The 13,486-nt window shown below is 42.6% G+C and overlaps 1 protein-coding gene and 1 pseudogene across 1 annotated transcript in view; both read left to right on the forward strand.

Annotated features, from left to right (window-relative positions):
• The window catches only part of NAA25 (N-alpha-acetyltransferase 25, NatB auxiliary subunit), a 75,186-nt gene that overhangs the window by 3,269 nt on the left and 58,431 nt on the right, over positions 1 to 13,486 (forward strand). The gene's annotated exons all lie outside the window — the stretch shown is intronic.
• LOC142429491 (U6 snRNA-associated Sm-like protein LSm7 pseudogene) lies at positions 2,967 to 3,301 on the forward strand (annotated as a pseudogene).

A 13,486-nucleotide genomic window follows, 5' to 3' on the forward strand; every position in this document is an offset into this window, starting at 1 on the left:
AGCTGTTGGATAGTTTTGTGGGTAGAAGTAGATAGGGCTATGGGAGATTCATTTTTAATGTTGGTTTATGAGCTAGGGGAGGAATGGAGAGAAAAATAAATATATGATTCTGTTTCATTAAAGTAGCTCTCTCTTCTCCCTTCCACACTTTTAAAGTGGCCATTGTGGCACTTTATACGTACAATAATTAGTTGCCATCAACTGTATGCATGTCAGAGGAGAGCTACATGCCATTGGGCTTTTGGTGGCTGTATTTTTTTTTGAGTGTAGTGGTTACTCATTGGGCTACTAACTGCAAGGTCAGTAGTTCAAAACCACTGGCCACTCCAAAGCCAATCTATAGAGACAGTAACTGAATTCATAGTTCCTTTGGGGTCTAACAGGAGGTTTCTTGTTAATGGGAATATAACTGAGCACAAGAACAAAGAAAATGTTCACAAATGGATTATGGTGATGATTGGATTGCACAGCCCTTCTTGATATAATTGAAGTATTCAGTTATATAGTTTGTGAATTAAATGCCGGTACAACTGGTTTGTTGTTGTTTTCTTTTTCCCAAAGAGTCCCAGGCGCAGAGCCACGGGAGCAGTTCTGTTCTACCCTATAGGTTGTGCTGAGTCGCCATCCACTCAATGGCACTGAGTTGGGTTTTTGGTTTTGGTTGGACTAGAACAGGGGTTGGCAAACTTTGGCTCTGGAGCCATATGTTCTTTCGGTACGTACATGTGGCTCTGAAGTGAAAATGAAAATAAAAGTATCATAGTTTCATTTACAATGTTACTTTAAATTTTCCTCACTTGTAAAAATACGTTTACGGCTCACAATTTTCAAATTGTTATGAGTTACAAGATTGGCTCTTCCATCTCAGAAGTTGCCAGCCACTGGACTAGACCCTCTAGCAGTGCGTCAGCAGTTTGTACCTCCTGGGGAATCCGGTACATGGATACAGGAGTTGTAAATTTTCAGGTCAGCAGTAGCAAAACAGGAGGAGAGGGATTTCAAAGTAGAAAACGTATTCTCATAATCTTAAGAACATGCACATACACATGCATGCATTACCATTTTCTCGACACAGACTTTTACTTCTGGTTTGTCTTTTGGCCCCTGCAGTCATGCTCTAGAGTGGGACTGATGTGGCTACGTTGTCCTAAATGATAGTTCCGTCTTTGGTGAGTAGGGCATTTCCTTTGGGTGCTGGAACTCCTGTCCAGTCATTATTCTGCTGTAGCTCACTATGAAAACCTCTCAGGCCTCCAGTCAACTGCGGTGGTCTGAGCCTTCTGTGGGAAGACTGTGTTGCATGCATGTTGTCCTGGGGGATGGCAGGTGGCATGGTTAGTGAGAGCTAGCTTTTTAAAAAAGTTGGTTTTGTTTGTTTTCACTGAATTGGGTGAAGGTTTTGAGAGCAGATCAGTTTTCCATTCAACAACTCATACTCATTCTGTTTGATCACATCATTTGCATTCTTCACATCATACCATCACTTATCAGACTTCTTCCCAGTGTTTCCTGTTTCCATTCCTCCTCCTTTCTTAACCCTTCTGAATTTTGTTCTTGGGCATATGCTGCTTTTGTGTGTGTGTGTCTCAATTACAAACTGATCAGTTTGCTTGAAAATTGAGCCATAAAATTTAATAGTTTAAATGATTTTGAGTTTTGCTCCACATTTTTCTCTGTTCTACCCATGTTTTGTCGACAATCCCTTTGAGACCTTTGGCAATTGTGGTAGCGGGGCATCATCTAGTTCTTCTGGTCTCCTGGTCATAAGAGACTGATGGTTTTTGTAAGGTCCATTGATTAATCGGTCCTTGTATCTTTGATTTTCAGGACCAGGACTCCTTTGACTATTACTAATATTTGGCCCTTGACTTTCCTAGTATAGTTATTTTGTATCTGCCTTAGAGCTACACGTAGCTCTCATTTCCCTTGTAGACCACTCAGAAAATCCTTTTTTCCCCTCTCTGTGGTAAAGCTTGCATTTTTACATATTGTTCACTTGACGTGTTTGTGAGGCAATGCAGAGAATAAGAACTAGTACTAAACAGGTTAGAATGATTCCTAGCCTCAAATAACTTAAAGTCTCAATTATTTTTAAAAAGTGTTCGGGATACATAGTTATTAGAATTGTGTTAAATGTTGAGGGACAAAGATAGGTTGCCTTTATTACATATGATGTGGGCACCTGGGCTTTGAGACAGGTCAAGGCAAGGTGATATTTAATGGGACACAGGACATACCTGAAAGAAGAGCAGGGGTAATGAGTTAGGGAATAGAGAGAGATGGAGGGCGTGTGAAGATCTTAAGATAAGGAGCTCGGTCCATTTGGGCTCCTAAGACGCTTGTGAGTTGAAATGCCCAGGTGAAGGAGGGCCATGAGGAAAAGGAGAGGCAGGCAGGGATTCAGCTTTATAAACTATTTTCAGGATTTTGATATTTGTATTACAATGGGAATCAGAGGAACTTAGCCATGAGAGTAATATGATCAAATTCGGAAGGTTGGGGGGGGGAGGGGAAACCAATCTCAATGATTGACGTATAACCCACCCTCACCCCTCACCCTGACCAGGGAGATGAAAAACAGAAATGTGGGTAAAGGAATACAGAGGATGGTGAAGATATTAAAATAAAAATAGTTTATAATTTATCAAGGGTTCATCAGGGTGAAGGGCTGGGGAGGGAGGGGGAAAAGGAGCTGATACTAAGGACTTAAGTACAAAGCAAATGTTTTGAAAATGATAATGGGAACATATGTACAAATATGCTTGATACAATTGATGTATGGATTGTTGTAAGAGCTGTGAAAGCCCCCAATAAAATTATTTATTAAGGTCTGTCTAAATAAGATAGGCTGGATGAACAATCTGGAGGAGAAAACAACTGGACCGACAGTTTCGGGGGGACATGAGAGAGGGAGGTGGGAGGAAAGGAAGTGGTGTTAATAAACCCAGGGGGCGTGGCACGGGAAGATGGCGGCCAAAGAGAAGAAGAAGAGCATCTTTGACCTGTCCAAGGACATCGACAGGCCATCTGGGTGTAGTTTCAGGGCTGCTGCGAAGCTGGCGGAATCCTCAGAGGGTTTGACCCCCTCCTCAGCCTCGTGCTGGACGGCAACATTGAGTACATGAGAGACCCCGACGACCAGTACAAGCTGAGAGAGGACACGAGACAGCTGGGCTTGGTGGTGTGCCACGGCACGTCGGTGGTGCTGTCTGTCCGCAGGACAGCATGGAGGCCATCCCCAACCCCTTCATCCAGCAGCCAGATGCCTAGTGCCGCCCCCTGCCCACCGTGTGTGCTGAATAAAACCAGAAAACTCCAGTCTCGAGTGCGGCCTGCTTTCCAGCTGGGGCCCTGGGCACAGCACAGACCTGGCTAGGCTTGGGGCCCACAGTGGGGACAGGTGGGTCTGCAGCCCTGCAGTCTTGATCCTTGGCCCCCAGAGGAGCCTGGGAGCAGGGCTGCATGCAGACCCCATCCAGAGTTAGTCCCCCTGCCCAGACCAAGGATGCTTCTGGAAGGGTAGCCACCGCTTCTAGCAGGTGGCTTCTAGCCACCTGCCTCTGCTGTGCCCCTCCCTCAGCACCCTGTCAGAGATGACCCAGGACATCTATACCCCAAAGACACAGCCTGGCCCCCCATGCCCCTCCTCCAAGCCCCCGTTTTTTTTTAAATTAAAAGATCATTTTATTGGTGAAAAAAAAAACACCCCAGGAACAAGGGAATAACAAGTGATCCAAATTAGTGGTGAGGAGGGTGTATAAAGCCTGGTAGGACGTGACCAAGGGCAATGTAACGAGAGGAATTACTGAAACCCAAATGAAGGCCAAGCATAATAGTAGGACAAGAGGAAAGAGCTAGGAGGAAAAGGGCATTTAGAGAGGCCTAAATGCATCTGCATATGTAACTATATTTATATATGAGGATGGGGAAATAGATCTATGTGCATATGTTTATAGGTTTAGTGTTAACGTAGCAGATTGACATAAGACTTCCTTCTACTCAAGTACTCCCTCAATGCAAGAACAATTTGTTCAATTCAGTCCATGATGCTCACCTTTCCGAAATGATTGCTGAAGACAAAGCGGGTGTCTAAACAAATGTGGTGAAGAAAGCTGATGGAGCCCAACTATCTGCAGGCGTCCTCAAACTATGGCCCGCAGGCCACATGCCGCCTGCTGAGGACATCTATCTGGCCTGCAGGGTGTTTTTACCCCGTTTGTTTTTTACTTCAAAATAACGTGTGCAGTGTGCATAAGAATTTGTTCATAGTTTGTTTTGTTTTTTTAACTGTAGTCCGGCCCTCCAACGGGTCTGAGGGACAGTGAACTGCCCCCTGTTTAAAAAGTTTGGGGACCCCTGACCTAGGGTCTTAAAGACTTGAAGGTAAACAATTGGCCATCTAGCTGAGAAGCAAACAGCCCACATGGAAAGCCACAAAAAAGCCCAGTCTGTGTGACCATGAGGTGTCAAAGGGATCAGTTATCAGGTATCAAAGAGGAAAAACTCATATCATTGTGTGTTCACCTTCCCTATATGATCGCTGAAGACAAGTGGGTGCATAAACAAATGTGGTGAAGAAAGCTGATGGTGCCCGGCTATCAAAAGATATAGCGCCTGGGGTCTTAAAGACTTGAAGGTAATCAAGCGACCATCTACCTCAGAAGCAGCAAAGCCCACATGGAAGAAGCACACCTGCCTGTGTGATCACGAGGTGTTGAAGGGATCAGGTATCAGGCATCAAAGAACAAAACATCCTATCTTTGTGAATGAGGGGGAGTGCAGAGTGGAGACCCAAAGTCCATCTGTAGACAATTAGACATCCCTTACAGAAAAGGTTGTGGGTGGAGACAAGCCAGTCAGGGTGCAGTGTAGCAACAATGAAACATACAACTTTCCTCTAGTTCCTAAATGCTTCCCCCCTCCCCCATCATGATCCCAATTCTACCTTACAAATCTGGCTAGACCAGAGGATGTACACTGGTACAGACAGGAACTGGAAACACAGGGGATCCAGGGTGGATGATTCCTTCAGGACCAGTGGTGAGAATGGTGATACCGGGTGGGTGGGATGGAAAGAGGGAACTGATTACAGGGATCTACATATAACTTCCTTCATGGGGGACGGACAACAGAAAACTGGGTGAAGGGAGACGTCGGACAGTGTAAGATATGACAGAATTATGATTTATAAATTATCAAGGGCTCATGAGGGAGGGGGAGTGGGGAGGGAGGGGGAAAACGAGCTGATGCCAGGAGCTTAAGTGGAGAGCACTTGTTTTGAGAATGATGAGGGCAATGAATATACAAATGTGCTTTATACAATTGATGTATGTATGGATTGTGATAAGAGTTGTATGAGTCCCCAATAAAATAATTAAAAAATTTATTAAAAAAAAAAAAGTCCTGAAAAAAAAGTCCTGAATGCTGTATGGGAAACAAAAAGGGGCAAATGGAGGATGTGAGCCCATCATTTAGGTAGTATTATTTCTATTTCTAACTTCTGATTGTGATTTGAGAGAAAGTGTCCAGAGCAAATTGGTTTTCTTTCTAGCAATTAAGACACACTTTGCTATGCGACCTTCATTGCAGTCTCCACAGTATAGCAGCCTTATTCCCACTTTCTTCCTCTCTACTGATGTCATTCATCTTACTCTCTTAACCTGTCTTAGATCGAGTTCTTTAGAGAAGCAAAACCAGGAAAGCTTACTTATGTGTCTATAGAGAGAGATTAACCCCCAAGAAAGTGGTCTTAGAAGTTGGTAAGTTCCAAGTATCAGGTATCAGACTGCATTCTTTTCTTGGCTGATGTAGCTGCAGAGGCTGATGACAACAGGTAAGATGACAGGCTGCTGACTTGTAGGCTGCAGAGGCAATTGACACTCAGGATTGGCAGAGTAGATCAGGTTGCTGACTCAAGCCCAAAGAACCTAAGGTCAGATGATGATGAGCCAGCCAACAAAAAGCGAGTTAACTTTGCCAGAATCTCCACATGTATAGGAAGCCCTCCCCACCCCCAAAGACACTCTTTTTTAATTGATGAGCTGTTCATAGACTTCATCAGTGATCCCATTATTTTATCTATAATTAACTATTGTCAAGCAATTAGTTTGGTTTGTTTTTTTAAAATAATTTTATTGAGGGCTCGTACAATTCTTATCACAATGCATCCATCCATCCATTGTGTCAAGCACATTTGTACATTGGTTGCCATCATCATTCTCAAAGCATTTGCTCTACGTGAGCCCTTGGTATGGGCTCCTCATCACCCCTCCCCCTCTGTGAACCCTTGATAATTTATAATTATTATTTTATCATGTCTTAACACTGTCCGATGTTTCCCTTCACCCACTTTTTTGTTGTCCGTCACCCAGGGAGGGGGTTATATGTAGATCCTTGTAGTAGGTTCCCCCTTTCTGCCCCACCTCCTCACTGCCATCTAGTTAATTCCAACTCATAGTGACCCTGTAGGTCAGGGTAGAAAGGCCCTTGTGAGTTTTGGAGATGACACTGTTCATGGGAGTAGAAAACCTTGTCTTTCTACTGTTTTTTAAACAAAGGGCAATGGAGTTTAAAGATGGAGTCATTTGGTATTTGGTATTTTTCCCAATGGCAGCAGCATCTGTACTGTAATAGTTAACAGTGTTAACAGCCGCACCAGAGGCATCAAGAACACACAGCCAGAAGACTTTCTTTTCTTTTGAAGATTTTTTTTTTTATTTGTGAGATTGACAGCCCTTCCCTTCTGTCTGTATCTCTCAGAATGAGCGGACCAAGAGTTCCTTGGGCCTCCTTTACGTGCAAGGAGATAGTGAGCAGGCGTGTGTGTGTGTGTGGTGGTGGTGGTGGTGGTGGTGGTGCTTCTGTGACTGCATAGCTGAGGAAGAGGAACTTCTGTCTGAACTTTTGTGGTTCTCTCATTTACTCAACATATTTTGATAGACTCTTGCTAGCTCTTTCTAAAAATCATTGGTAGGTCCTGTCATTTAATCCAGTGTTTCCCAAATTTCTATCACTTGTTCTGGTGATACATGCTCTTCTAGTATTACCTGTACTAGTCCTTAATATTTTAAAAAGTTGATGGCTTTACCCTAAATTTATTTTTAAAAACTTATTTTAAAAGGTAACACTGCTATGCTATTCGTGGACAACTTTGTATCACTTGTCTGAAGAGGACAAGACCAGAAAAAGAATACAATGGGAATCAGTACAGTGTCATTAAAGCCCTGACAAGACTTTTAATTCTTGTGAAGATCTGAGTCTGATGCCAGTGTGCTTCTTGGTTTAACAAGATGTTAAGTAAGTGCTAGCGAGGTGGCAGGCTAGCTCCAGATGGAGATTTTTCTCTTAGGAAAAACATTCTTTCGCATGGAATGTTATCTAGCGCCATCTTCAAGGACAACCTAAAAACATTTCAGGTGGAAGAATATGAGACCAGGTTCTGGGAAGCATTGCCTTAACTGATGGCTTCATAACCTTGTGGTTTCCACCGTCTGCTTTGTACGTGGCTGATATTGACTGACCCATGTTACTAAAGCAATAACACTAATTGTGACCGTCACTCGGCACCGTTGATGAACTTGTAAAAGTACCTACTAAAAAGGACAGGCTTAGGATATCTTTTTACTTGCCTGTTTTCTCCAAGGGCTACAAAATGTGTATTTCATAGCCAGTAATGTCCCCCACTCGTTGATTCGTTTGTCCTGCTGTGGTGGCTTGTGTGTTGCTGTGCTGATGTACGTTACACACGAAACACTAGTGACTGAACTCCCGGTGCAGTGACTCCAAGACTGTCCCACATGAAGAAAGCAAAAGGTCATTAAGAGATAGGAAAGAGGCCTCCTGCTGCTGCTTGTGTGCACCATCTGTGCAGACCTGGTACCTCCTGTGAAGTGGCAGCAGAGGAGACTCCAGTGCTCTCCACGGTCACCGAGAAACCCGAGGAAGGAGGCAAGACTGAGAACACCGATCATAGTCATATGAAGGTGCTGGGGCAGGATGGTTCTGTGGTGCAGTGTACGATTGAGTGCCACTTAGTAAATGAATCAAAGCCTATTGCGGACGACAGGGTCTATCAATGAGACATCCGATTCTGGTCTGACGGGCAGCCATTCAGTGAAACAGACTTACCTGCACAGGTGTACGTGGAGGATGAAGATAGACAATGGATGTGTTCCAGCAGCAGATAGGAGGCGTCTTCTAAAAGGGACCCTGTACCTTCCCTTCAGAATGCTGTTCCGATCGACCAAGAATCCGTTCTCAATTAGAAAACCACAGTTTAGTTCGGGCACTTCCTGACTGCTACAGTAGTTTTCTGTATTTCATTTCCACGTCTCCTTTCCTTTATTTTACATAAAGTTAACCGGTGCATGTGCACAAGCATACTGCATTTCCTCCCTCTATATTTGCTAAACGGCCAGTGGTCTGTTTTGATCACCATTAAGTGGAGATGGGGTGGGGAAAACACTGGTTTTGTGAAAACACCCGCTTCTCTTTTAGTGGCGTGTGCATTCAGCCCTTCTCTTTATAGTCCCTAAGCTACTTTACTCTCACTGTTTAGCAACAATAAAAAACAAACATAAAAAGTCCTTGCATGCTTTGTTCGATGGGAGAATTTTAATGTTTTTCTTTTGTCATTGTAAAAGGAAGATCGATTTTATAGCTTCTTTTGTACATTGCTTTTACATACAGGGCAATCAGTCTTTAAGTAGGTGTAAATTACCCTCAAATAAAGGAAGTCCAGGTATTTTTCCCTTCAACTCAAACATCTTATTTAAATAACCTTGTTTAAATTAACTAAACAGATAAACAAACAAACAAATAATAAAATGACAGGAAAGACCAAAGGGGACTTCAGAAGAAATTCTGGTGCTTTTGAACTTCGGAGTTTGTAAAGAACATTAAAAGTACCGTGAGTGTCCAAAAGAATAAGTCTGTGTGGTGTAGCCAGAGGATGCTCCTGAAATGCAGAGGTGGTGAGGCTTCATTTCGTGTACTTTGGACATGTCATCAGGGGAGACCAGTTGCTGGAAAGTACATCCGGCCTGGAGAAGTAGTGTGTTAATGACAAGTTTTATTTGGGAAAAGTAACTCAGCTGAAGATACTTTGTGTCTATTTTCCCTTTGTGGCTCCTCAGGGGTTTATTTGTTGCCTGCAGCCCCACTTCCCTTCAGCTTACCCAAGCATAGCATTGGCCTTGGTGGCCACTAGTTGTGGCTGGAGCCCGGAAACAAATAGGACATTGTGTAGTCCTTCATTAGCTTAATCAGCATTTTTCATCCCTCTATAAGGTGCTGTGTGATTGAAGAGTCACCCACAAGGTCTCCAGGTCATGAACCCATGAGAGAAAGGTGAGGCTTCTGTTCCTACAAGGAACTGCAGCCTAGGAGACACCTTTGCCTGGTCTTACCTGTTTAGAGACCGACTCTTAACACTGGGGGTTCATCAAAGGTGTTTCCTCTAGTGTCTGAGAATGCTTCAAGAGAATGTCCTGGGAACTTACGAGCCTTACAGAACTGAGAATGACATCAGACACAACTTCTGAGGAAGAGCGAGTACCGTTTACAGAGCTGGTTATTTCTTGTCAGGGAATCTGTAAGGACAGGCGATGGCCTACTGGTGCGAGTTGTCAGCCTTGCAGTCCAGTGCTTAAGCAACAGCACCACCAGGGCTTTTTGACCACTTTCCAAGAAACCATTGAGCCTGTGCCGCATAGCAGCCTTGTAGGACAGGAGAGGACTGCCCCAGTGAGTGTCCGACACTCTTAACTCTTTACTCCCTTGGCGTGACGGTGGTTTCAAACGGAGATTGCAGCAAAAATTCATAACCAGTAAATCTCCAGGGCCCCGCCCGGTCACACGAGTGGGCCTGAAACGGTAACTCTGCGGTTTTGATAACCATAAGGTCAGTGGTTCAGACGGCAGCTTCTCTGTGGAGAGGTTTGAAGGTGTCTGCCCTGTAAAGATGTATGAGGTGCAGCCTTTTTTAGGGTTGATGTGAGGCAGCATTGGCTCTATGGCCGTGGGTCTTACGGCGGCTGCCTAATAATGTCAAGCCATGTGAATGTCTTCTTTGGTGAACTATCGCTTCAAATCCTTTGTCCGTTTCATGGTTGGGTTATTTGTCTTTTTTAATCGTTGTCAAAGTTTTATTTATATTTTGGTTAGTAGATTCTTGTCCCAGATGACTTTTTTTTTTTTTGCTGGAATTGGGGGAGGGAGGTGGACTGTCTAGGTAGGTAGGGTCAATCCCAGACGACTTTTAAGAAACATTCGCCCAGTTCACTTGTCTTTTCACTTTTTGGTAGTCTTCTGATGAACAAAAAGCATTTGTGTTTCCGAGGTTCCGGTTATTTTGTCCTTTGGGGATGGTGCGTTTGCTCTTGGGTAATACCGTGTTGAATGCTAGGCATGATGGTGTCGGCCCCTGCTCATTCCTTAAGGGTTTTGTGGGTTTTGTTTGCATACTTAGGCTCCTAATCCGTTTTGAATTTGTTGTGTGTGCAGCATGAGGCGAGTCATGGATATGCTTTATTTCTCTGTGTGTACAAATCTAAATTTCCCACACCATTTATTGAAGAGACCCTTATTCCCGATCCTGTGAACTTAGCACCCTTTTCAAAAATAAGTTGCCCCAAAGTGGATACAATTCTGGACTTTTCTATTCCATTGGCCTACATGTCTACAGTTATATCAATAATACTAGGCTATTTTGATTACTCCAGGTATCAAGAAGTGTGAGACCTACTATTTTGTTCTTTTCTTTCAGCATAGTTTTAGCTATTCAGGACTTTGTGTTGCCTTATAAAGTTGAAGATTGTTTTTCTATCCCCCCCCCAAAAAAAAGTTTTATTGGCATATAATTCATGTCATGCAGTTCAATAGTCACATCAAGGTGGGTTTTTAAAAAAATTTCTGTAAGGAAGGCTATTGGGATTTGGGTCAGGATTTTATTGAAATTATAAATTACTGATAGTGATTAGGGCAAAGAATGTGCGGATGTGCTTTATACAATTGATGTATGTATATGTGTGGATTGTGATAAGAGTTGTATGAGCCCCTAATAAAATGTAAAAAAAGAAAAGAAAAAAAAAGAAAATGATTAGGGCAAAGAATGTACAGATGTGCTTTATACAATTGATGTATGTATAGGCATGGATTATATGAGCCCCTAATAAAATGTTTAAAAAAGGGGGAAAAAAAGAAAATATATGTAATGTTGGAAAACCCAGTGTGAAATTATGCAAAATTAATTAAATGTCTTTAAAAATGTGAAAAAAATTATAAATTACTTTGGGTATTATCGACATTTTAACAATAATAAATTTTTTAGTCTACAAACCTGGAATATCTTTCCATTTATTTAAGTCTTCTTTCATTTCAGGGGTGTTTTATAGTTTTCAAGTATGTGCCCTTTGTGTTCCTGGTTAGAGTTATTTCTACGTATTTTGTTGTTAGATGTTCTTATAAATGGAATTGTTTCCCTAATTTTCCTTTCAGATTTCTCATTGCTGGTATATGAGGGGACTTCAAAAAGTTTGTGGGGAAATGGATTAAAAAAATAATGGAGTGCCTTTGAAGAAAATTTTTGTTCGTTGACTTTGCAACTTTGCTAAGTTCCTCGATTTGCTCTAGAAGTTTTCATGACTCTGGGAATTTCTATATAGAGGGTCGTATCTATGAATAGAGATGTTTAAACGTCCCACCCCCATCCAGTCTGGATACCTTTTATTTCTTTCTTTAATACAGTATTGAATAGAAGGGGTCTTTCATATATGCCGTGAAGTTGCTCCAACCTTTAGCGTTTTCATCAAGAAAGGGCGTTGGGTTTTATCAGATGACTCTTTTGCATCCATAGAGATGATTTTGTGGTTCTTTTTTCTTTGTCCTATTGATGTGATGTGTTTATTACATTGATTAATTTTCTAATGTTTAACTAGCCTATATTCCTGGAATAATCCCACATGGTTGTGGCATATGACTGTTAGATTCTGTTCATTAGTGTTCTGTTGGGAATTTCCCCATCTGTCTTGGTAAGAGCATTAGGCTGCTAACTGAAAGGTCAGTAGTTTGAACCCACCAGTGTGCCCCAGCAGGAAGGTGCGACTTCCATAGAGATTTAAAACCGTGGAAACACAATGAAAAGGTTTTACTCTGCCATATATGGTCCTGCTGAGCTAGCATCAACTCAGTGGCAGTCGATTCCGTGTGGGGTTTTCATGAGAGATACTGGCCTCTCCTTTCCTCCCTCCCTTTCCATGTGGTGGCGCTGAGCTTTCTCTTTCCTTCGTCTGGTCGGTTTGCTCTTCTCTCTCTGGTTCCTGGAGTTACTGAGTTGGGTGGTTAATCTGAGGTCTTTTTTTATGGAGGCGTTTATTGCTGAACAAATTAATTGTTTCCCGCGAGTGCTTTTCTGCATCTTGTAACTTGAGCATAAGGCTTGAGTTGGTGCAGTGCAGTAAACTACTTGATGTCACTCCTCTAGCCATAGTTTTTGTAACTTAGACCAGACAACTGGGTGGGACCATGCAAATAGGATACGGAGAAGTCTGTCCAGGCCGTCGGTCAGTTTTGCCATCCTCTGGGTTTAAAACGAGCCCTCTCAGAAAGCGGGAGCAAGGAATCTTACTCTCATCGTGAGAGAAGAGTCAGGAGTTGAGTGTGGTCCCTGAACTCCAAAAACCAAACTGAGACCACTGCCACTGAGTGGATCTCCAACTCAGCACCATGTGTTGTATGATTTGAATCTTGTAGATTTATCAGTACTTGTTTGTGACCTAAAATGCGGTCTGTCTTGGAGAACCATCCATGTTCACTGGAGTAGAATGTATACTGTGCTACCTTTGGATGGAGCGGTCTATATGTTTGCTAAGTCTCACTGGGTCCAGTATCAGTCAGGTCCTTTGCTTCTTTGTTGATCTTCTTAGATATTCTGCCCATAGTTTGAAAGTGGTATGTTGAACTCTCCAATGATTGTGAATGTTACTGTGTTTCTCCCTTCAGCAATTACTTCTTTCACTCCCTATGATCCTCTCTTCAATTCACTCGTTTAGGAAACTTTCACATGTAGTTTCTGAGTCGTTCACTGTATAAAATGCCTTTAATTCTGCCCTCCAAAAATTATTTTTAATAAAGAGAACATTTATTAAAAACGGACAATTTATTAAACATTTATTAAACAATTATTAAAAATAGGGACAAGACATCCACAGAGCCATATCATCTGGAGGAGGGAGACCATTACCGTGAGGTCATAGTAGTGTTCCAGGGCTGGCTGGGTCCATTATCTTAAAAAGGCAGGTGAGGTTAAAGAGCACTGTCATGGAAACATGGTGGGCCGTCTCCCTTCAGTTCTCTCGGAGTTTGCTGTATATATTTCGATGCTCCAATATTGGTGCATATATATTTAAATCTTCTTGGTTAATTGACCTTTTTTTCACTGTATAAAGTCCCATCTTTGTATCTTCCGACAGATTACCTTTACGTCTAC

The sequence above is a fragment of the Tenrec ecaudatus genome, chromosome 16, assembly GCF_050624435.1.
Source record: "Tenrec ecaudatus isolate mTenEca1 chromosome 16, mTenEca1.hap1, whole genome shotgun sequence".
NCBI lineage: Eukaryota > Metazoa > Chordata > Mammalia > Afrosoricida > Tenrecidae > Tenrec > Tenrec ecaudatus.